General features: G+C 44.8%; 1 long non-coding RNA gene across 2 annotated transcripts; it reads left to right on the top strand.

The window, feature by feature from the left end:
- The first annotated feature begins 9,595 nt into the window (after nt 1–9,595).
- LOC103544609 (uncharacterized) lies at nt 9,596–15,403 on the top strand. Of its 2 annotated transcripts, XR_011534132.1 has the most exons (7): nt 9,596–10,330; nt 10,714–10,800; nt 11,514–11,598; nt 12,069–12,168; nt 12,327–12,419; nt 12,939–13,018; nt 13,479–15,403. It is a non-coding gene; the product is annotated as an uncharacterized lncRNA (long non-coding RNA). The 2 variants fall into 2 exon arrangements; XR_011534130.1 differs by lacking the exon at nt 12,069–12,168 and having other exon boundaries at nt 9,616–10,330; nt 14,712–15,311.
- Nucleotides 15,404–24,186: the final 8,783 nt, after the last annotated feature.

The raw sequence follows: 24,186 nt of genomic DNA, 5'->3' as shown, positions 1-24,186 counted from the left end.
GGCCAGAGCAGACAGGCCTACTGAATAACTGAGGCCAAGCAGGGACCCTGGAGGTAGGCTCCTTCTTTTAAACGGCAGCAGACAGTCCAATGTCAGTGATGCTATGTCTGCCTACAGGGACCTCCCCCCATAATTACCCTCAGAAAAATCTGATCCTTCTTTCATTGACAAATCTTTTCAATGTTTAGAACAACCACCGCAAAAATGATTCCTAGGTAAAGTTACAATAAAAATAAAGATGAGTAACCATTACAATGACCAAAATGACATACATAATTTAAATAATGATATTAATACTAGAGAAGTAGACAAAATTTAGATTAGAGAGACACCAAAGTGAATGACAATGGACCAATCAGCTGCCTGTGATATAGTTTGGAGTCACAGACCTAGGGTCACATAATGGAATGTGTTCCCTGAGGGCAGAGAAGCAGCAGGAGGGGATATCAAGGGCATGGAGAACATGTGCGAACCTGGTCACTCCCATGCAGAGTCCTCGAGCAGAGTCTAGAGGGCAGAGGTGCAGGGACTCTGATCCCCTCCTACCTTCCAGAGGTCACTCTACAGTTTTCAGCTGTTCAGCAGTTGGCTGGTTGAGTGAGTTCCTACAGGAGGGCAGGACCTCAGATCCACACTGGGGCCTCCCCTTAGCATTGAGAAGCCTGGACTGCAGGGAATAGGACTCCTCTCAGCCTGCAAAGCCCAGGTGTCCTACCTTCTGCTCTCCTGGACTGCACGTGCCACCCAGGCCAGCAGGGTCCCATGGCTCTGTTCTCCTTGGAGGACATGGACCTTCCTGAGGTTACTTTGGGCAGGCTGTAGTCTCATTTCTCCCAGGACAGCTCCAGCCTTTACTGGACATCAGGTGAATCTTTGAAATTTCCAGAGTTCTGGGCATACTCTTTGTGGGTCCTTCCAGGGTAACTCATTGGACCAGAAAATACCTAGGAGGCCCTGGTGGGAGGTAAATCCCTCTCCTGCCATTAAAGGAAAGATAGAGCAGATCCGTAGTCCCCAAGGTGATTTTGAAAAATTCTGGACTCTCAGGAAGACCACAGCTAGCTGAAGGGTAACTACTGAATATAGTATACTGCATAAGAGCAATTTGCAGAAAATAAATTTGTCAAAATTCAATTTCCACAATGCAGTAAACGTCTGCGGTCACCAATGTCACTGACTTACCAAACACTTATTTTTGACAATAACAAATGCATTTTAAGTCAATTCGTAATTGTATGTGATAGATATTTAACTCCATTAAGCAGAGTCTGGACTGTTGACTAGTTTCCATTTTGTTCAAAGAAATCATTAAACAGATTATATAACTTGTTGACTGTCGAAATGGTTTGTTGTTGTAAGGTAAATATATTTATCAAAAATTACACACTGAGGCAGAAAACAAGACAAAAATCCTAAAAGGAACCACCTCAACAGACTCAAGAAATTGTCAGTCTGCCAGTAGAAGGAATAAGATCAGGAAAACTACTCAGATAACACCTGCCACAATGGATAGGAAAGAGTCTCCATACAGCAAAGTATCTATGAAAATATCTAGGCATTAATAAAACTCAGACTGACTGATCAAAGGTACCATTGATTCTTTGGGTATATGTTGTTTTATTTCCACATATTTTCAAATTTTCCAGTTTTTCTTCTGTTATTGATATCTACCTTTATCCCATTGTAATTAGAAAAAGACACTTTGTATTATTTCAATCTTTTAAAGTTAATAATTTTTTTAATTTTTTAATTTATTTTTTTCCGTCTTTTTGAGGAAGATTAGCCATGAGCTAACATCTGCTGCCAATCCTCCTCTTTTTGCTGAGGAAGACTGGCCCTGAGCTAACATCCATGTCATCCTCCTCCACTTTATATGTGGGACGCCTACCACAGCATGGCTTGCCAAGCAGTGCCATGTCCGCACCCGGGATCCGAACCGGCGAACCCCCGGCCGCCAAAGCGGAACATGTGCACTTGTAACTGCTGCACCACCGGCCCCTCTAAGTTAATAATTTTTTTATGGGCAAACATATGGTCTATTCTGGAGAATATTCCACATGGACTTGAGAAAAATATTTTTTATGCTGTTGTTGGATGGAGTTTTCTGTATATGTGTGTTCGGACTAATGGATATGCTGCAAAGTCCTCTCTTTCATCGTGACTTCTGTCGGGCAGTTCTATCCATTATTGAAGGCAGGGTATTGACGTATCCATCTATTATTCCAGAACTATTTCTTTTTCTCCCTTCGATTCTGTCAGTGTTGCCTCATATATTTTGGGGTTCCAATATTTGATTATAATTGTTATATCTTCTTAGAGAATCGGTCATTTTACCAATATATAATGTCCTTTTTGTTCCCTTTGTAACAATTTTTGACTTAACATCTGATTTGTCTGATGTTAGCGATGGAGTCTTCAAATAATTAAAACTGAGGCAACATGGGATTCCAATAAATACAAATATCATGAAGATATAAAATCTTTAGTCTTAAAGGGATGCTAAAGTAAACAGTATTATATATATCTATAGGAACATATATATCACTATGTTAAAATATTCATTAACATATATTTTATTTTTAGTAGAAAAAAATCATCCCTTATTATTACAGTACACAAATGCATGTTTGTAAACTTGTATGCAGGAAGGTCACTTAAGCAAAATGTCAGGCTTGTGGCAAGGAAAGAGGTGTATTATCTAAAGGCAGGCAGATGAGGAGAGGGGAGTTAGAACTCAAGTCCACCTCATGCCCGGGAAAAGGTAGGGGTTCTTACTCGGTGTTTCAGGCAGGTGAGGAGGGCATGGGGGCATGCGGGTTGGTGCCGTCACACCAGACTGCTGTTGGTCCTGAAGACTGAATTTTTTTCTCTGGACTGTCTGGACTTTTCTGGTTAGTTTTCACTTCAGCCTGCATTCAACCCTGTGAGGCAGAATCTTGATGTCTGGACCTTGACCCTGGAAAAACAGCTCACTCATATACTAAGAAGGAAGAGAAAGAACTGGTTAGTTTTAAGCAACAGTTGATTATGCTGAGTATGCACAGCTGCAGTTAGCAAAGGTTATCTCAAACATTTTTTTCTCTTCTTGTAGCCCAGGGAAGTTTTGTTGTTTTTTTTTTAGGAAGATTAGCCCTGAGCTAACTGCTGCCAATCCTCCTCTTTTCGCTGAGGAAGATTGGCCCTGAGCCAACATCCGTGCCCATCTTCTTCTGCTTCATATCTGTGATACCTGCCACAGTATGGTTTGCCAAGCAGTGCCGTGTTTGCACCCGGGATCTGAACCAGCGAACCCCAGGCCGCCGCCAAAACGGAACGTGCGAACCCCTCCACTGCGCCACTGGGTCAGCCCCCCAGGGAAGATTTTTAATTCCTTCAGTCTCACTTTCATCATATTCTTTTCATCTGTAAGAGCAAGTCAGGAGATGTGCACGTGTTGCTCCTGAAGTTGATCTCCTTTCTAATGACCACGAACCTGACCTCCCTCTCACCTGCACCTCTGAGAAAAGCTGTCTTGTCCTTCAAGAATCACAGAGGCCATCCCTTAAGAACGTGTGAAGTAATCCACATAGATGTTTAGAAATAAGTTCATGCATCAATTTCTGTATGAAAATTCATAAAATATGTAAAATGCCCTGTGGTGATGAAAATCTCCTCAATTTGATACCATGCATGGAGAAATAACAATATCTCTTAAAATTTGTGAATGCAAATATATACTTTTGTGATTAACTTGGGGACATATATTTCCTCCATGTAAACTACACACTGAGGGAGAAGATGGAGCAAGAATGAGAAAACAAGAAAAAAACATGAACACAAATGAGCCAACTGTTAGAACAAACAGAGGAAGAAAGCTACCCAGAAATGGACTTGGGCAAACATAGGAATAAACATCCCCTAGCTTAGAACAATCTGTCTGAAGGGAGCTTGAAGTGAACAGTAGTGAGGAACATGGTATGAGCAGGAAAGATTTCTTTTTAACGATTGGCACCTGAGCTAACATCTGTTGCCAATCTTCTTTTTCTTTTTCTTCTTCTCCCCAAGGCCCCCCAGTATGTAGTTGTATATTCTAGTGGTAAGTCCTACTGGTTGTGCAGGAAAGATTTTTTTAAAGGCAAATTAGAAACGTTGCTCTTAAATTTATTCAAGAGAGAAATGTCCCAAATATTTATGCATTTATACATGACGCTTTTTATATTAAGCTATTGTTTGTCAACATCTTAACTTGATTTACTTTTATCCTTCTGGTTTATTTGTGGAAATCCTTCTCTGGGATTGGTAAAGTTGTGCTTTCATCGACGGCAGTGTTTATAAGGTAACCTCTAGAGGAGAAAAATAAAATACTGCATGACTAGATTAATAAGAGATGAATGTTTAGAAAAAGAGTTAAGTATAATTTATGCATAACTATCTTTTCTAAAATTTCCTACCATGACTGGGACAAAATGAAATAATAATTTTCAATAAAAATATCATACTTAGTAGGAGTAATTTCAAGAATGAAACCATTCTGATCAACTTGTGAATCTGAGAGTGAGCTTAGAAAAATAAAAAACAATGCAACAACATATTTCTGGATTTCAGGGGCCTCCCAGTAACGATCAGCGTTGGGGAAGTGGACACCCTGCTGTCTCTCCTGAGCGAGCCTCCTTCTCCCCTGACCTGCCTTCCTGCTGCACCTGCTCTCCCGTAAACTGCCCTCTTTCCTCCACGACCAGGATCTGTGCTTCACTGAAGATGATGTGTTGAAAGTTATCCATGTGAATAAACAAACACTCCTATAAATAAATTCCTTGTTATATACATTATAAACATATTATATACATTATACACATAAAAAATTCCAAATCTCCATCAGTCATCAGTCTTCTCTTCATTTTGCCTCCATGAATTCGAAGATCTAGAAATCATTAAAACTTCATGGTATAAATGTAAATATATAATATTGACTCTTTTAGCTATGTTAAATTTTGATTCCTCCATCTGAATTACCAAACGGGAATGAAAATGTGGCCCAATAATCAAGAATATATAAAAAAATTATCAGATAATTGACTTTTGAAAGGGAGGATCACAGAAGATACTCAGAAACCGGTCATCACAGAGAAACAGAGTTCCTTTCTCGACAACACTTTATGTAAATTGCCGCCTCGTCATAAGTACCAGAATAGGCTGAGACCAGAGCGCTGAGGAATGATTCAAACTGCAAAGCATGGGAACATAGAGCTTGCTCTCACTAGGACCCTTCTCACGTTCTGCCGCCAGTGATTACATCAGTCTTGGGGGCAGCTGTTGAGAAACAGGAAAGCTGGTCAGATCATCAAATCCTGGTTTCTCATGCCCAGAACCATTTTTCAGAACTCCACTGTCACTATTCTCATTGCATGTTATGTAAATATCACCTCCAGCTGCACCAGGAGTGGGTAACGAAGAGGCCCAAATGGTCTCCCCTCGCAGTTAGCTAAATGCACAAACTTGACCTGCCCAAGATGCTCCTTTAGGAAACTTCTGACTGTCCTCCCATGCAGACCTGGATCAATGTCAGTTGGGTACAGTTTGCTGTGATTTGTCTATAAAAAGGGTCTTCGGTACCAGCCAGATTGTCAACATCACCACTTCTGATCATACTTCTTGAAATCCCTGGTTTTTAGGTAAAATCTTAAAAGACAGAGAGGAGAAAAATGTCTGGGTCACGATTTAAGGAAAACAAAACAGAACAGAACAGGACAGGTTATGGTACAAGGGAAGATAGTAAAGTTCCACTCAGTGTCTGATGAGGGTAATTTTTGTCAGGGCTACACACCCATCCAGCTCCAAACACAAGAGCATCTTTGCTGCTTGCCTGTGAGCCTGGCTTCCTTTCAAATGTTGATACCGTCCCAGGACGCCCAGGCCTTTTCTCAACTGGGGACACTGGATGTTATTCGGATGGTACCTGTGTTGGTTTCATAAGCCTGGGATTGCTACACTTACTTGCTGGTGCAATGGAAGGGATGTCTTCCCAGTCTGGGCTCTACTGGTCCTGTCACCTGGGTAACACTGGCACATTGCCTCTCTATGATTCTCATCACAGAATGGTCAGATTTCTGTCATCATGTCTTAGGGTTCCCCAAAACTGTTCCAGTGGATGGGAAGAGGCAGACATTGGTTTATTAAGTCCTGGTGCGGAAACAATGTGTCTTCCTCCCTCTTCTATTGGTACACAAATCACCAAACACACCACTTTCACCTGGATGGGATACAACCCCACCCCTCCTCAGGAGGACTGGACAATGAAACAAGCCTCAACTCATTCTGGGTCAAATTGACTCACATAAGGTCCCTATTTGCTCAGTCAGGGCACCAGTTTGCCAAAAGCTGGGCCTCAACACAGTTTCAGCCTACCAGGACTTGGATTAATGTCTGTGGTCAGGAAATTATATCCTCAGACACAAGATCAGGCAGAGTTGCCCAAACACCTGCTGTAGTTCCTAATACCCATGATGGGTGCTTTGACCCCAACCTACAGGTCCATGTGTGTGCCTGTGAGTGTTCAGAAGGAACCTCATTGCCCCCCACCCCCTGCCCAGGCTAGTCTTGTTTAATCGGCAACCAGGAGCATGACGGTGGGTTTGTGTTCTGAACGGTAAGTGCCTAGAAAGATCATTTAGGGCTTTCCTCACAATCCTGATTGATCTGATCTCTACTTCCTCCTCCAGGTGGCTGGGGCCAGGATTTCCTTGTGTCCATCCCTCCCTGACCACAATGTATAGCCCATCAGGGGACTTCTGGGCTGTGAATATTCAGAGGCCTGTCACCTCTTCATTTTCCAGATTGATCACCTCCTTCCCCAGAAACTCTCTACATAAAACTCCTGCCAAGGCATTCAGAGATTTAACATGGTCAGACATTAGTGCCGTAATTAAGCTTCAAGTATCATCAGAGAGCGTAACAGTTAATTCTAGGTATAAGCGCGAATGGGCCACCTTGCACCCAGATATTTGGTCAAGCATTATTCTGGGTGTTTGTGATGACACTAACATTTAAATGAATGGTCTCTAACAAAGCAGTTTGCTCTCTCTAATGTGGCGGGGGATTGGGGATGGTCCAGTCATTTCAAGGCCTTGATAGAACACCAAGGCTGACCCAACTCCAAGCAACAGAGAACTCCTCCTGCTTGACTGCTTTTCAACTGAGACATCTGCTCTTCCTGGGTCTCCAGCCTGCCGGCTCCGAGACAGGAACTACACCATTGGTCCTCCTGCTTCTCAGGGCTTCAGACCTGAACTGGGTCTATACATCAGCTCTTTTGGGTTTCCAGTTTGTGGACTGCAGATCTGGGAACTTCTCAGCCTTCACAGTCATGTGAACCACTCCCCTACACACACAGACCCACACATCCCTATTGGCTCTGTTTCTCTGAAGAACCCTGACTGAACAATGAATCAGAAATCTGAAGGGCTGGCCCCGTGGCACAGTAGTTAAGTTCACGTGTTCTGCTTCAGTGGCTCAAGGCCAATCTTCCTCACCAAAAAAGAAAAAAAAAATTGATCTGTTTCTTCTCTTTGGTGGGCTCATATCCAAATACCAGGCTAAAGGTGAACTGGGAAAACCATTCCACTTTAACCACCTCATATTGTCCTGGGAGTAAATGCTAATGTTGGTTTAGTGATCCAGAGGAGATGGGGTAACAAAGTCCTACAAATCTTGCTCCTTCTAGGTCACGGCCAGAGGTAGGACCACAGCAGTTCCCAGATCCCTAATGTCAGAGATGTTCCTGGATCTTCCAGGTCTTAAGTGTGTCCATGGGCAAGTGTCTCCTCTGGTCCCTAGGCTCCCAGTAAGTGATAGGAAGTATCTCCAAATGCTATGAGAAGCCCACAAAATGTTATGCACAGGTATGTTCATAGCAGTTTTATTCATAATCACCTAAAATTAATACAGCCCAGGTATACATCCATACAATAAACAATCTGTAGTAATACACTCAATTCTGTACTATTTAGTAATAAAAAAGAATGAATGGCTGATGGACAGGAACTCTTTATGCTCATTGAATGAAAACTTACCCAACAGAGAGCATATTGTATGATTTAACTATTATGAAGTTCTAGGACAGACAAAATTTATCCACAGTGAAGAAAAAATCAGCATAATGGTTGTCTTTCTTGGTACAGGAGTGGAGACAGACTGGAAAGGGGCAGAAGGGAACTTTGTGGAGGGGAGGATAATGTTCCATATCTTGATAGGAGTTTGGGTTACATAGGTACATGTGTCTGTTAAACTCCTCACTTAAAGTATGTGTAAATTTAATGTAAAATGAATATGCCATAATAATACTGAACTCGATGTTATACTGAATTATTTAGGGAAAAGTTTATGAATCTACAGCTTTCTTCGAAATGGAGGAAAATTAATAGATTGATCAAAGTAATATGGAGATGAATAAATACATATAAAGTACATCCAAATGTTAATAGCACAATCAATGTTGTTGGGATTTAAGTGTTAAATATAAGATTCATTTCTATTTGTGTTGTGTTTGAAAGTTTTTGTAATTAAATATTGGAAAAAAATTCTTTGAAGTTCTTCCCACTTTGATGGTTTTGGAGGTCCCCGCTCAAAGGATATAAAGGTTCAGGGCAGCTGGATTTTTCAGAAGTGAAGATGCTTGTTAAGAGAATGAACCATACAATAATCATTCCCAATTCCCAACTCCTTTAGGAAATCCCAGAAAAACTCCTGTTCTCAGTGTTCCTGTCCTACCAGCTAACTGGACAAGGAAGTTATTCCTTGCACAGATCAGAGAGCAGACATGGAGTGCAGGAGCTTGTACATGACCCTATGAAGGACAGGCTACTCCAGAGTGTGCCAAGTCAGAGTAAGTATTAACACCACAGGAGGAGATGGGTTTTGTGCTGGTTGTAATCCATGAATCAAGGGTTAGTGTTGAACTCATGCTTCTTCATGCTTTAGTGAGGAAAATGTACCTCATATGGTTGTCAGTGGTGAACATGGCTTTCTCTCATCCTCTTGCAGATCCAGAACCTCTGATGATGTTGCTCATTAGGACTCTGAGTTTGTTCCAAAGATTGATCTGTGCTTTCAGACCTGTGCCACCTGCACTAAGGACTTGTTCTGTGACAGCTTTCTCACTTGTTCATCCATCCTGTGCCCAAACAAACTCTGTTCCATTTGGGATTGGAAAAGCTCTGCACCTTTTTCAACACTAAAAATTCCTAGAAAGATGTGGTACTTGCCCAATCCGTGGTTTGCTCTTTCTACTCTGCTGTTCTGCCCACAGATTCTAAGCACAGCGCTCTTTCACACCCACATTTCCATTCCCCTTGTCAGCCTGAGTTCCCAAGGCTTTCTGGGATTCCCATAACAGTTTTTAGGGTCACTGGGATCACAACATTGCTCATTTTTGTGACGTGCTTCCTGCTTCCACTTCCCCGAGACTCCATCCAGTGTCAGGCCCAGGAGCCTGGGTGTCTATTCTGCCCAGTGCTGCTAACTGGACAATCCCAGATGGGGCTCTGGATGCATCACAGTGAGGCATCTGTGACCTCATGTGTGTCCCCACCCACATGATTCTCTTGAGAATTTCTCCTCTGGTGGCCCCTGCCTGCAGGCAGCTGAGGAGAACAGGCCTACACAGAGTCCCACCTCCTCCTCCCTACTATCTGGCCTGTCCAGTCTGGAGATGTCCCCAGTTCGTTGGTGAATTTATTTAGGCTCAAATGGCCTTTCCATGGTCACAAAGCCAGCTGAACGAGGAGGAAAGAACCCAGGTTCACCGCAGGGTTCAGAAGGCAGCAAGGGCTGCAGCAGCCCAGCAGGGGACTGCTGAACATGGCAGTGCTCAGGCCCCTGTCACCCACGTGTGCCTTAGACCCGCCCCTGTGAAGCCCCGCCCCCTGCGTACAGACTGTGGTTTCCAGGGCCACATAAACAAGCCAGTTCTTTTTCCCTTAGTTCATTCATTAATTCCTTTAATGTCTGTAATTGTAGCACACGTTTTGTCCTTTGTCAGCCTTCATTACAGTGAGGTTTACATTTGGTAGTTTTTTTATTCTTTGTTTTGACCTTTATTTTGGTAGCAGACAGTTTTTTTTCAGTCAAAATTAGAGTGACCTTTATTAACAGAAAAAAATAGGTCATAATCCCATCACAGATTATTGCATTTCCCACGGAATTTTCTGTTGAGTCCATTATATCAAAAAAACCCAATGATTGTTGAGGGAAACACTTCCTTGAATACTCCCATCGAAAGCCTGTTGCCCATGATTTGATGAATTGACGTTCATCAGAGAGAAAGACGTTCTGAGAACGAAGGAGGCAAGGCAAGGTGTGACATATCAGTGTTAGACTCAAGTCTTAGCTGCTACAGGTGAACATTGTCTCCACAGATTGATTAAAACTGATGCTATAGGCTAATTAATGTCTAAAACTCAATGTTTTTGATGTTCTTATCCATAAGATAGCTGTATTTCTATGTTTCTTGTTATCAACTATAGTCATAGTTGTCTTACTATTGACCCTGGGAGTGAGGGAGAGTCCTCTGCATATTTCTCATAGAAGGCACTGCATGTTTGTTTGTTAGGCCAGGGGCCATACCCAGGTGAAGGTTTGGGGCTTCATGACAGGTTGGTCTGGATGTGACAAGTGAGTCATGACAGTCCAGTCCAGTGCACAGGACTGGAGTCTCATGGCTTCTTTCTCCTTCCTCAGCTTTGCCTGCTTAATGCTTGGACTGTCTGTGAGTAAAAACCCAGAGAAAGACAGCTGCCAACTGAGTTATTGACAATTCAGCCACTGGTGAGTAAGAAATGCTTCTTTCTACTGAAGTGACATCCTAGTGCCATTAGATAGGCAAGTGTTTCCTATTAGTGTGGATGTTATAAGTGCAATCAGGTGTATTCAGGCATCTGAGCTCTAGTGAAATTTCCCCAGGATGCTAGGATGTTTGTAATGGATCAGGAACTCCTCAATAACTAATATCCTTCCTAATGTGGCACTCATTTAGCCTCCATTAAGGTTGTATATTTGCAGAAGTGATGAGAGAAGTTTTCTTTCACTAATTCGGTCCACAGCCTCATTGGGAAATAAGTTACTCGTAAATCACATTATTGGCACTGATGGTGTAAGGATTGTGATGAATGCAGATGAGAGAGATGAGTGATGAGCAGAAATTACTGTCCAGCAGGGAGGCAGTGATTTCATCAGGTGAGTTCAATTAATCCAGTGTTACAGGTCCTGGGTGAGGGCTGTGATGAGCTGAGGGGAGCATGAGAGAAGTTTAGGCCACAGAAGTCATAAGGAGCCATTAATTTTTTTTCCTATTCTAAATTTAATATCTTGATAGAATATACTTGCACTTTTAGAAACTTCTTAGAAAGATAACTAAAAGTCTCATTATTATTCTTGTCCTCAATCATGCATTTTAATATTTGTATTTTGTATTTACTACTTTGTATTTATTGTAAATAAATTTTGCATTTTATATTTTTTTACTTTTTTCTATTATCCAGGAAAAATGAGCCCTGCTGGACACATCCCAGAGAAAGCTGTACAGAGATGTGATGCTGGGAAATATCAGTCATCTGGTCTCCATGGGTGAGTCTGTCAACATTTATATACATAGGTGGATAGGTAGGTATTTATTCACTCAGTAAACAAGTCCTAGAACAGGTTCTCCATATGCACTCCATTCTCTGCCCTAGTTCTTTCATAGACCTTATAGCTACATGGAAGAAAGCGAGTTTCTTTACATTTTACTTTCATCTAGCTTGTCACCCTACTAGACTGTTATCTTGACCACAATTTAATGTCTTTCTTGCTTCTCAATCTCTAACACTCAGAGCAAAACTAGGATCTCAGTGAATATTTTTGAATGCCTGAATAAATTGATTAAATATTTTCTAAATAGTTGTCCTGCTCTAGTCATTATGCTAAGGCTTAAGACTAGAGGAGTGAAGATAATGGAGCTTTGATTATTCTTGTGCAGCTTATGTTTATTGGCATCTGTTTGAAAATAATACTCAACCCACTGTGGAGACATTTAATTTCTCCTTTTTTTTTTTAAGACTGAAGATTCTGCATTCTGTCCTTGAACTTGGGCATGGACATCAGCATCCAGAGGTCCTCAAAATTTTGGACAAACAATCCAGATTTCTTCCTTGTCTGGTGAAGGACCTTCAGTGTTTTCCCTGTTCAGGGTGTTGTTGCCTGAGCTGAACTTCAGTGTTCTCCTCATTCTTCCTCAGTAGCCTGTCCTGGACTTGATGATAATGCAGGTTATTATCATGGAACTCAAAATCCACCTGCCTTTGTTGCATGAACAGGGTATCAGCATTGCAAATCAGATGTGATTTTCCAGTTGGAGCAAGAAGAGCTGTGGAGTGAAGGAACAGGATTTTTCCAAGGCCAGAGTCCAGGTAGGGAGCAGGGACCTGTGCTTCAGTACGTGGAGGTGCCTGTCAGTGACTGAGGGCGTCCTTAGAAATATTGATTCAAGATTTTGTTAAGTGAGTGACATTTTCTAAAATGTAGGTGGAAGACATTGGAGCAGCATGCTTTAGGTGTTGTCATTATTCCTCGCATATGTCAATCACAATTCACATGTCCTCCTGCCATTGTCTTTGGCTTTAGAGAAAAGAATATTCATGTACTTATTGAAGCTAAGCTTTCGCATAATAGCCGTTGTACCAATCCTCCCCTGTGAATGTTTTCCCTCTCTTGACCTATCAAGAATCTTACCTCCATTTTACTTTTTTCATATTTAAGTCCTTAAAATCTTTACTAATTGTCAATGTCCTATAATATGTTTCTATTTGCTAGATTATTCCTAATCGAAGTGCCAATTTTTGAAACATATTCATGTGGGTTTTGGTACTTTTCAACATTTCCATCCCCGTAATGCCATTCTAAATATTTATTTTTTTCAATTGTTTTAGGCAGGGAGAGTGGCCGTAAAGAACAAGAAATGATAGACACACAGCTTATCAGCAAGGACACATCTGCAAACACACCAATGGTAAGTTTCACGGATGTTAGCCTGGTCATCCAATGAAAGGCCTGGCCGTGGGATGTTAGTAATTGAGCACAATAGCCTGATTTATGTTAAGTTGGGACTAAGCTCTTTCTGAGCAAAAACTTTTGGATAGTTTGAACTTAGTGACGAAATTACTCTGATCTCAAAGCAATAACCTGAGATCTGAAATGAAAGGACAGCTGCATAAACACTGCTCATATGTCTAGTCTTTGAAACATATTGAAGTCTTCAAAATTAATCTATAAGCTCTGCAGTTGTTATGCCACAAAAGAGAAAATCTTTGTGTATGCAGGAGAGTAACATGTTTATGCAAGTGGCATTGGAAAGATTTTAATTGGCTACTATCACTGAATAATTAGTTTAGAATTCATATGTAAAGGAATGAATGAATGAATGAATGTATGTGAGCAAGCCATTAACAGCCGTTTATCTCCTTCCCTAGAGCAGAAATCTCACACTCTAGGGAATCCATTTGAATGTAATCATTTGGGAGAAGATTTCACTCATAACTCAACACTGACTCAACATTTGTTAACTTACACGAATACTCACACATTAACTCACCCTGTATCAGCAAACAGTGTCAAAAATCCCTTAGTGACCACTCATACTTGAATCAACATAAGCAGAGTCTCTCTAGAGGTGAATCCTGTGAGTGCCATCTGTGTGGGAAAGCCTTTAGTAACTGCTCTAGCCTTAGATGACATGAGATGACTGATACTGGAGAGAAACTGTACGAATGCCATATATGCGGGAATGCCTTTATTCAAAGCTCTGACCTTAGAAAACATAATCTAACTCGCACTGGAGAGAAACCATATGAATGTCACCTCGGTGGGAAAGCCTTCAGTTAGTCCTCTAACTTCGGACAGCATGAGAGAATGCAGACTGGCGAGCAGCCATATGAGTGTCATCTATGTAGGAAAGTTTTCAGTAAATGTTCTGCCCTTAGATGACATAAGAGAACTCACACTGGAGAGAAAACATATGAACGTCAGCTGTGTGGGAAATCCTTCAGTCAGTGTTCTGCCCTTAGACGACATGAGGAAACCCACAATGGAGAGAGAATCATGAATGTCCTCAGTGAATATTCTGACCTGAGATGACATGGTATTATAATTGTCATGAATGTGGAAGAAACATCAGTCATAGCTTTAACATTTAAACACACCAGAGGACTCACACATTGAAGAAACACTGTCTGTAATCAGTGTGGAAGATCCTTCAGTCATCCTTTGACATACGCAAATTTACATGGAAGAGAATCCATATGTGTTGGAAAATCTTCAGTCAGTGGTCTGACCATCAATGACTTGAGAGAACTCGCACTGTAAATACAAGGAATGTAGATATTTTAAGCAACAGCTCTAAACTTTAAACACACTAGAGGACTCACACGGGGAGGACCCCTGGGTCTGTGGTCAGTGTGGGAATACTCTCGTTTATAATTCATGGTTAAACAACATGAGCAACTCCACTTGGGAGAACTCCTAGGTCTGTAATCATTGTGAACAAATATGCAGCCAAGTACCAGGCATAGTGAGCACAGGAAAACTCAGTGAAAGAATAAACACTAAAACAGAATGTGGGAGGATGAAGCCTCTTGAAGAATACCAAATAATTCATACTGGACAAGCAATTGAATGAGAAATCATGAGAAACTCTTTATTCATAGAGCAACACTTGTGGCCCATGTGAGGATTCAGACAGTACTAAACATTCTCTGTCAAGAAAAAAGGAAAGTCTTCAGAGATCACTCACTTCATACATAGGTAACAGTGATGTTCTACGCTGAGTGACAGCAATCCTAAAAGCAAAGTGGAGAAAGCTTCAGTTGGATTTCATATCAGAAAACAAAGTCTAGGAGGAAAAAAATAGTCTAGGAGAGCCTTTTAACATACAAATAATTCATAATTTTGAGAAAATAACTATTCAGAGGAAAAAATGTACCATATAAATTTGTTAGTAAAGTGATCTGGGAAGTCTGAATGCAAAATTTTGTAAGAAATTAAATTTTTCAATAGATTATTACTTGTAAATACTTAAACAATAAACAGCATTGTTGAAAAATCAACTCCACAATGGTGGGCAATAAGTTTAAAGGGAATGATTCAAGAAATTATTCTCATCAATTTCTCTCATTCTTTGATACAAAAGATCCAGCTGAAGCTTCTCCAGAAAATACAAGAATCTGTAATGGGATCATGACCCATTTTTTCTGTTAATAAACATGGCGCCAAATTTGACTAAATAAAATATCTGCTGCCAAAATAAAGGTCAAAAGTCCATACTGTAATGTACGCTGACGAAGGACAAACTGAGAAATGTTTGCTACACTTATGGAAAATAAAGGGATTGATGAACTAATGAAGGGACTAGGGAATTCAGAACCAGCTTCTTTCCCGTCGCCATGGACACCACAGGGGGCGGGTCTTCGGAGGGGCGGGGTGAGGCTCCACGGGAGAGGGGAGGGCAGGACCAGCCCAGAGTCAAGCAGTCCCTGCTGGGATTGCGACCCTGCTGTCTCAGCGCCCTTGCCTGGGATCCCTGTGTTCAGGGCCTGTCCCATTCCAGCTAGCGACGTGACAGATCCAATGAATTCACCAGTGAACTGGGGACACCTCCTGACTGCACAGGGCGGATAGTGGGATGGAGGAGGGAGGCAGGCGGGGCTGAGGAGGAATTCCCAAGGATGTCAAGACGGTGGGGAGCCGCATGACGTCACAGATGCATCGTTGAGACGCACCCTGAGCATCAGCCTGGATTGGCTGGGTGGCAGGGCGGGCAGGATAGACGCCAGGTCGTCAGGACCCGCCGCTGGATGGAGTCTGTGGGGAGGGAAGCTCTCCGCTCTCGCTCTTCTCCTACCTCTTCTTTCCCGACCCCCTCAGAGTCCACCTGCTGAAGAGGCCGCCCGCCCCGCCCCTCCTCTGGGTCTCAGCACAGACTCAAGTCCTCACCTTCCCGCCAGCATCCTCCTTCCTCACCCTGGGGGCAGGTCAAGAAGGAGAGATCAACAAGATGAGCCCTTGGGGTTTGGGAAGGAAATGCCAAAATCCACGTGGTCAGGGTGAAGTGAAAACAGGAAACACTTCACAAGGACGAGCAATATCGTGAGCTCAGGGACCCTAAAAACTGTTATGGAAATCCCAGAAAGCCTAGGGAACTCTGGCTGACAAGGGGAATGGAAGCGTAGATGCGAAGGAGAGCACTGTGCCGAGAATCCTGGCAGAACAGCAGAGCAGAAAGAGAAAACCCCGGAATGGGCAGTTATCACATCTTTCTAGGAATTTTTACAGTGTTGAGAAAGAGCAGAGCTTTCCCTTCCCAGATGGAACAGCGCTCACATGGGCAGAGGCTGGATGGACAACTGAGAGAGCTGCATCAGAGCAAGGGCGCACTGCACGCAGCACAAGTCAGAGAGGAAAATGTAGATCAATCTTTGGAGCAAAGCTCAGCGCCCTAGGGCGCCTCGTCATCAGAAGTTCTGGATCTGCGAGAGGATGAGAGAAAGGCGTCCTCACCCCTGACAGCCATGTTTGGTGCGTTTTCTTCTCCACAACAGCAGAAGAATAAGCATGTGAGTCCACAGAAACAGATTATTCATGAGGTGTCACCAGCACAACGGCTGTCCCCCTGTGGTGGAATAATCTGCCTGACCAGGCACACCCAGACAGCAGTGTGTCCTTCGTAGGGTCGTGTCCGCATTCCTGGGCCCCTGGCTGACCTCTGAGCTGAGTAAGGCCTCCCCGATCCAGGCAGCTGTGGGGAGGGAACTCTGAAGGCAAGAGGTTTCTGGCATTCCTAGAGGAATCAGGGATCCTGGACAACCGTTCCTCACTGTGTGGCTCCTGCTCCTCACAGGCTTCTCCTCCGAGCAGATCCAGTTACCCTGAACATTCATGTCCCTTTGCTTGGCGTCTTCCAAAAAAGGCAAATGTGGAAAGGCCTCGTGAAGTTTTTCTCTCCAACATTTAATTATGGAAATTTCAAAACACAATGGAAATATGAAATAATTTTTTATTTAACCCCATATTCCCACAGTGTTGATTCTACCATTAACATTTGAATGTACTTGCTTTATGTGTATCTGTCCATGTGTTCATAGTCCTTCCGTCAACCTGTCTTAATTTTAATCCATTTCAAGGAATGTTACAGACATCAGTAACATGTGCCCTAAATATTTCAAAATGTGTAGTGCTAGAGTTCAATATTATTATAGTTTATTTTACCTAAAAATTGTACCCTATCAAATGCACATCTCTTAAGTGATGAGTTTTCACAAGTGCATGTACCTGTGGAACCCAAGCCCCTTCGAGTTGTAGACCATGAGCCTTATGTCCACAAAACCCCCTCTCGCCCCTTCCCAGTCAGTCCCCACATCGAATCAGGAAAGACAACCACTGTTCTGATTTTTCTGCCTCATGGGTACATTTTGCCTGTTCTAGAACTTCACATTGAATCATACAGTGTGTACTCTGACTCAGCATAAGGATGTCGTGTGTATCCGTCATTCTCCTCTGTCATCAGTTTGAATTCTTGAAGCCCCGAGTCACCCCTCCCTGCCGGCTGCAGACAGGATTCCGCACATCCTTCCTACCAGTGCCCAGCTCCAAAGAGCCCACGGGGGGCAGGACGCCTGGGCAGGGGGCTCACTCACATGGTGGCCTCCCAGGGACACGGCTCTGAGTCCTGCTGCGTTTCACCAGCTCCCCAGCTCCCTGACAGCAGTGGGCTCATGCAACACACTCCATGCTGCGCCACTGCCCTGGGCTTGACTCGTGCTTCAGAGAGAGAAAGAGCAGTGTGTATGTGTGTGTGTACAATTCAGTGTGTGTGTGAGTGTGTGTTGTCAGATAATAGCTCTCATTTATTGAATACCTACAATGTCCTAGACTTTGTGATTGTCCTTTCCACACAGTACGTGGTTAGTAATGACAGTGTCATTTTGCCTGTCTGATTAGATCCAGCAGGCAGGGGAGTCCCTTTCATCCTGGCTGCCTCTGCCCTGTTCCTCACCTGCATGGAGAAGCCACAGAGAAGCTCCCAGGACAAGGGACACACAAAGCAGCCACAGCCGGGCCACGTTGCTGGAACATTAAGAAAACTCTTTCTTGTGTTAACTGTCCCCACAGGATGGGGTAGAGAGCTGGGAGAGAGCCAGTCCACCGACAACCTCTTGGCGGGGCTTCATCTAGAAGCCCCCTCATCTCTGCTCCCCTTCCCAGGACTTTGCTTCCACTTTTAAGACAGTTCAAGAAAATCAGTAGAACACCTGCAAAGACCAGTCCTGGGTTGTTTGCAGCTTCCTTGAAAACAGTCCCCTAACTGGAGACCAAGTCTGGGCTGCTGAAGATGGAAGGAGGAGTGCACTGCTCTCCTTGGACTGTGAGAGAGGCTCTGGGTGGGTGGAATTGTGGGGAGAAGACAGTAGCAGCGGCTGAAAGGCAGGAGACATTGAGTGTATGTGAATGACAGTGCATGGCCTGGGTCAGGAGGATCCCGGAGGTTACATGTCAGGTCGTGGTGATGCCCAGGAAGAACATGCTCCTGCAGGCAATAGGGAGCCAGTGCAGATACGGGAGGAGGGAGCTGCACGAAGAGGAGTGATGTTAGAGATTCCTGGGGATCTGTAGATTTCTTCCCCCATCACGGGTAGGTGAGCAGCTGTCCCTGCCTGAACGCCCCTCCCTGCTGATGGAGCTGCCTCCCCTGTCCTCAGATGCACCTCCCCCGCTTCAGACTGGGATCCCGCTTCACCCTTCACGCGGCAGAACGTCCACGGCTGCCGTGGCCTTCACATCATTTGCTAGGTAGTCGGAACAGGCGACACAGAACACAGATCTGGTTACTCAGCAGCACTTTCTCCAGGGTGGTCCTCTGAGTAGCTGCAGAAGCATCTGACCGCCACTGGCTGACATTACAGCTGACCCATTTTAGACCCTTTCTCACAGGAAGAGGAAGGAAAGAGCAGAAAAAAGAAAACAACGTGAGTCCAGTCCACTCTCCCAGAGCCTTGCTGCAGAGTCCGGGGAGCTGGGAGTGCCTCCCCGCGCTGACTAGCAAGGCCTGTCCTGGGGCTGCTGCTCTGGTCCATCCTGCCCTGGGGTCTGCACAGGGGGTCCTCACAGCAGGTTCCAGGAGTGGCCTGGCCCTGCAGGGGGGCTAGTCCTCCAGAGCGGGGGGGAACACCAGTCCTTGGTGGGAGCTTTGGGGAGGTGGGAGGTGGGAGCCCCAGTCACTGTGGGACCCCAGCGGGGGGTGAGGGTCCTGGCAGGGAATGCACCAATGAGTGTCTCCATGAGGCCCGTTAGGCTGGGGCCTGGAACCTGCATCTTAATCCTCAGGGAGGGGGTGGGGTTGGGGCTGTGCACTGGGGGGTCCCCGTGGGTTTCTCACTTCCTCCCCCGACTCTGGGTAAGAATAGGGGTGTTTAGAGCCCCTCACCAGTACAAGCCCCTCACTCCAGCGTCTCTGGAAGACCCTCGGGCTAAGGGATCCGGTCAGCAAGCCCCACCCCCTCCTCAGGGCGCCCTCATGGAACTGGAGGGAGGGGGAGGTTGGGGCAGGAGTTGGTGGGAGGCACGCCAGAGGGCAGGTGGGACCCTTGGAACGCACCCCGGAGGGGACCAGGGCCTCTGACAGCCTTTCTAAACTGAAAGGGAGCCACGGGGCTGCACCTCTGGGGTCACTGTCACTGCTTTACCTGGTGAGAACCGGGCAGCCGGGGCCCTCTTGTCACCGTGTCCCCTTCCGCGGCGCTGGGAGCCCCATCTGCCTGGGGGCGGGCAGCTCGCGGTTCCTATTTGATAATGATGACAATGTCCCTTATTCCTTTAAGGGTTAACGATTGGCGAGCATCTAGTTCAGATGCAGTTTAAGCAAGGGATAATCAGTTTTTAAATTATTTAATGACAAATATTTAAATCAAGTGTTAATAATTCAACTCATTATGAATTTAATAGTTACAATAGTAATACCTAAAAAACGGGAAATTCTCTCATTTTACCACGTTTTCTCTCTCGAGCCATTTCCGTGGAAAGGACAGGAAGGCGAGCCAGCGCGCAGAGCGTTCCCGCCTCCACGTCTGAGCGGATCCAGGAGCAGCAACAATGATGAGGTCGGATGCTCCCGCGATGCCCTGGTCACCGCCCTCCTTTCCGAGGGCCTTTGTGAAGTGCGGGCCTCGACCCGGAGGAAGCCTCCTCCCAGGGCTCCGGCCGCACCTGCGGGCTCCGCGGGGACGACCCCGTTGCCCACACACAACCCCTCCACGGTCCTTTGAGTTCTCCTTAGATGTTTCTGTTTGGAGACATTTCTGTAACAAGTAACGCCATTTATGAAGGGATTCATTTGTTTACTAAAACAGCAAACTAGCTTTTTTAAGAGAAGTAACCTGCCTGGGCCTCCCAAGCGACCCTGGCTCCTTAATCAGGGCAAAGTCCTAAAGGCGCCTCTGATGACACCGACGCCTCCTCCCCAGCCCGCGCCTCCCTCCGGGCGACGAGCAAAGCCCCTTGCAGGCGGGGGCCACTGAGGGTCAGTTAACTCCAGCATGTACTTACTTATTCCAACACTCACACCAGTATAGACTCATCCATATAGCTCGTATGTGAATATTATCATATTCATATATTATTTTTATATAGTATTATATTCAAGGTACATAACGCTTTTTTAAATTTTATTTTCATCATTCTCTACCCTTTGTCAGCTGCTGAGATGCACTGGTACAGGCTGTTGTTGTTACAGTCTTTGCCATTTACCATAAATCCTCTCCCCACTCCTCCCTCTGATTCTTATTCCCCTACCCATTCCTCCAGGAGCCCCCGGGAAATCTACTGCTCCTTCTGTGCCTGTCCTCACTCACTCTCCCCTCACTCTCCTCCTTCGCGGGGCGCCTGCGAGGGGCCACAGCTCCCGCGTCCTCTGTCGCCTCCTGGTTCCTCTCAGACCCTCAGGTGCTGGTCTCTGCTACCACCGCGCAGCGCTCCCTGGAGCCCAAACCACAGGGTCTGCGCGCCCCCTGGTGGCCACGGGGGCCGCGTCAGGTATGTACACGTCGCTGACTCTATTAGGAATGATAATGATGGCAGAAAGGAAGACAAACCACTTTAAAACACTTCTAGCCCTTGGGAGGTACCTTATTTATAGGGATATCTGTAAAATAGAAAGCCATTCATGGAATCTGATATATTTCTAATGAAATAAATAATATTTCATTAAGGAAATAATAAGCCAATAGAGCAATTTCTGTGACGGGGCAGGCAAGTGTCTTTGTTTTTATTTAGCAATATCCCTTGGTTATTTCTAAATTTCATAATGATAAGAATAATAAAAGAACAATAAAATTTCCTTCTTTGCTAACATCCTATATCCAGTCGGCTAATTTACTGAGAAGGATTTCAGCGAGATGTCCACAGTTAAATAGTTTCAAAAGACTTTTAAACAAGTCAGCCCCTGTGATTCAGATATTCATATACTGTTGGAAGAACCATGCCCCAAGACTTTACAGTGGATTCGTTTCTCGGCATGGATTTCACTTCTCAGGATCACTGTGCTGGATGAATAGTTCAGGAACATCTGGAATCTTTTAGTGAAATGAGTTTCTGGGGTTATCTGACTAAAGAAGATGTAAACAATAATAACTACAATATTTTCCAAGTTCTGCCTGTGAGCGGATATTTTATTTTGAGAGACTTCTGTGAAAGAGTCAGGTGACATTGAGATTTTATTTTAATAACTAACCCCTGGTCCTGTCTTAATTTAATAATAAAATAACATAAAATTATTTTTAAAACTCCCCTTAGTTTAGAGCACAATTCCTGATTTGGACACGGAAGGGAGGTAGAATAAAACTTGGAAGGGTTTCCATGAAATCTTCCCTTGATTATGCTAGTTTTCACTTTTTCCATCATGCTTGATACTTGAGTATTTAAATATGAAATTAGTTGTTTTTTTTTTTTTTTTTTCCGAGGAAGATTAGCCCTGAGCTAACTACTGCCAGTCCTCCTCTTTTTGCTGAGGAAGCCTGGCCCTGAGCTAACATACATGCCAATCTTCCTCTACTTTATATGTGGGATGCCCACCACAGCATGGCATGCCAAGCGGTGCCGTGTCTGCACCCGGGGTCCAAACCGGCGAACCCCAGGCCGCTGAGAAGTGGGACGTGCGCACTTAACAGCTGCGCCACCAGCCGGCCCCTGAAATTAGTTTTTGACCTTGTTAAACCCTTGCATGCCTTGGCAGGAGCTTTGTGTGGAGAGTTTCTGTGAAGGAGGGGGTCACTCTGCAGGATGAAGAGTAGAAGCAATCTTTGAACACTCAAGCCCCCTGAGGAGACGTGGGGTGGGGATGGACATGAAGAAACTCGTCTCATCACCTGGGAGAGGAAGTAGAGATGAAGTCAGTCAGAATTGTGAGGACGGCCCTGGAGTCCAATCTCTGGGCCCTCACTGTCCAGGGGGCACTCAACCCGCCCCCCACTCTGGTTTGTGAGTGAACAGGCTGGCTAGGGCGGGGAGGGGCAGCGAGGTTCCTTCTGAACCCTCACACCCACGCAGATGAGGACCTGTGGGTCGGGGCCAGAGCTTTGCCTAGACATTGGCAAATTGAGTGGCTGCAGGAACAAAGCAGGTGTTGGGGCTTCTCTGCACCTGTCCTGTGTCTGAGGATGTGATTTGCTGACCACAGACATTAATCCAAGTCCAAGTAGGCCTAAACTCAGTTGAGGCCCAGCTTGGGGCAAATTGGTGTCCTGGCCGAGCAAATAGGGACTTTGTCTGAGTCAGTTTGACCCAGGATGAATTGGGGCTTGTCTCAGTGTCCAGTCCTCCTGGGGAGAGGTGGGGTCATGTCCCAAAGCTGGGTGAGGTCAGTGACTGCTGAGACCAATAGAAGAGGGAGGGAGACACACGGCCTCCTTTCTGCCCCAGGACTTAAGACAATTGTGTCTTCCACTTCCCTCTCTTGGGACACTGTTTTTGGTATCCCTAAGCCACCGTGTAAGAAGTCTGCCCACCCTGAGACCAGCACAGGGAGAGGCCGTATGCAGGTGTCACCCAGGGGCACAGGACCAGTAGAGCCCAGCCCCCCAGTCATGACCTCCAAAGCACCAGACCAGTGAATGAGGCCATCCTGGGCTTATGAGACCAGCACAGACACCACCTGAATCCCACCCAGGGTCCCCAGTGGAGACCACGGGGAGCAGATCACCCAGGAGAGCCTTTCTGTTCCTAAGGTATTCTTGGTGACATGGGTTATTGAACGCAGTCAATGTTACAAATAATCCAAACTGACAGATAGACATGCAAATCATGTCTGATTGTGTCAATTAAAATTTGTTCCATTGAAACTTTAATATTAGATATAATTCTCATTAAAAGATATGGAAGATGACTGAAGACCAAGCTTCTATGTAGATCAATGTATGTTTACATGAATATACATGCGTGTATGTGTGTATAATTTAATTAGGATATTTTTGTAGGTTTTCATGAGGAAGTGTTTGCCAATGATCCTATCTTAGAAATAGGAATGAGAGGTCAATGGCATGAGGGAATTTTAAGTTTGACATCACACTTTTTTTATTGCATGCCCCTGACAAGAGAGCACCCTTGTCCTAAATACCACCTAAAGCAGGATTTAGGGACAATCCATGGAGGAAAGGAGGCCCTGGTGAGTCCATCTCCCCCTGGAATGCAGTCCCCTGACTGTCCCCCGCCCTCTATCAGGGAGGCAAATGGACCGCCAAGGGCCCCTGGTTGAAGCAAGACCCCAGAGCCCCAGTTCTCTTGGTGAAATGGCTCCATTCTCAGCTTGACATGCCCATCTCACCATTAACTCAGGGACTAAATGCAAGAAATAAGCAACAGTTCTCACCAATATCTTCCCTACATCCTGTGACAAAACCTCAGGACTGGTCCCTTCACACCTGTGTCTCTGTTTATATCATTCACAGCCAGAAATCTGAGCCTTCACAGTCATTCATGGACATATACTCATCTCCATAAAGTCCCTAAACTACATCCCTAAACTGACCCACCCCCACCCCACTGCCTCCCCAACCCTCCACTGTGCCTTCTTGTCTCCTCTACAGACAATGGCTGAAAGCTCCTGTGTTAGAGACGTGACGATTACCGGCATTTTCT

This window comes from Equus przewalskii, chromosome 28, assembly GCF_037783145.1.
Source record: "Equus przewalskii isolate Varuska chromosome 28, EquPr2, whole genome shotgun sequence".
In the NCBI taxonomy this organism is placed as follows: Eukaryota; Metazoa; Chordata; class Mammalia; order Perissodactyla; family Equidae; genus Equus; species Equus przewalskii.
This window is presented reverse-complemented; position numbering and strand designations above follow the sequence as displayed.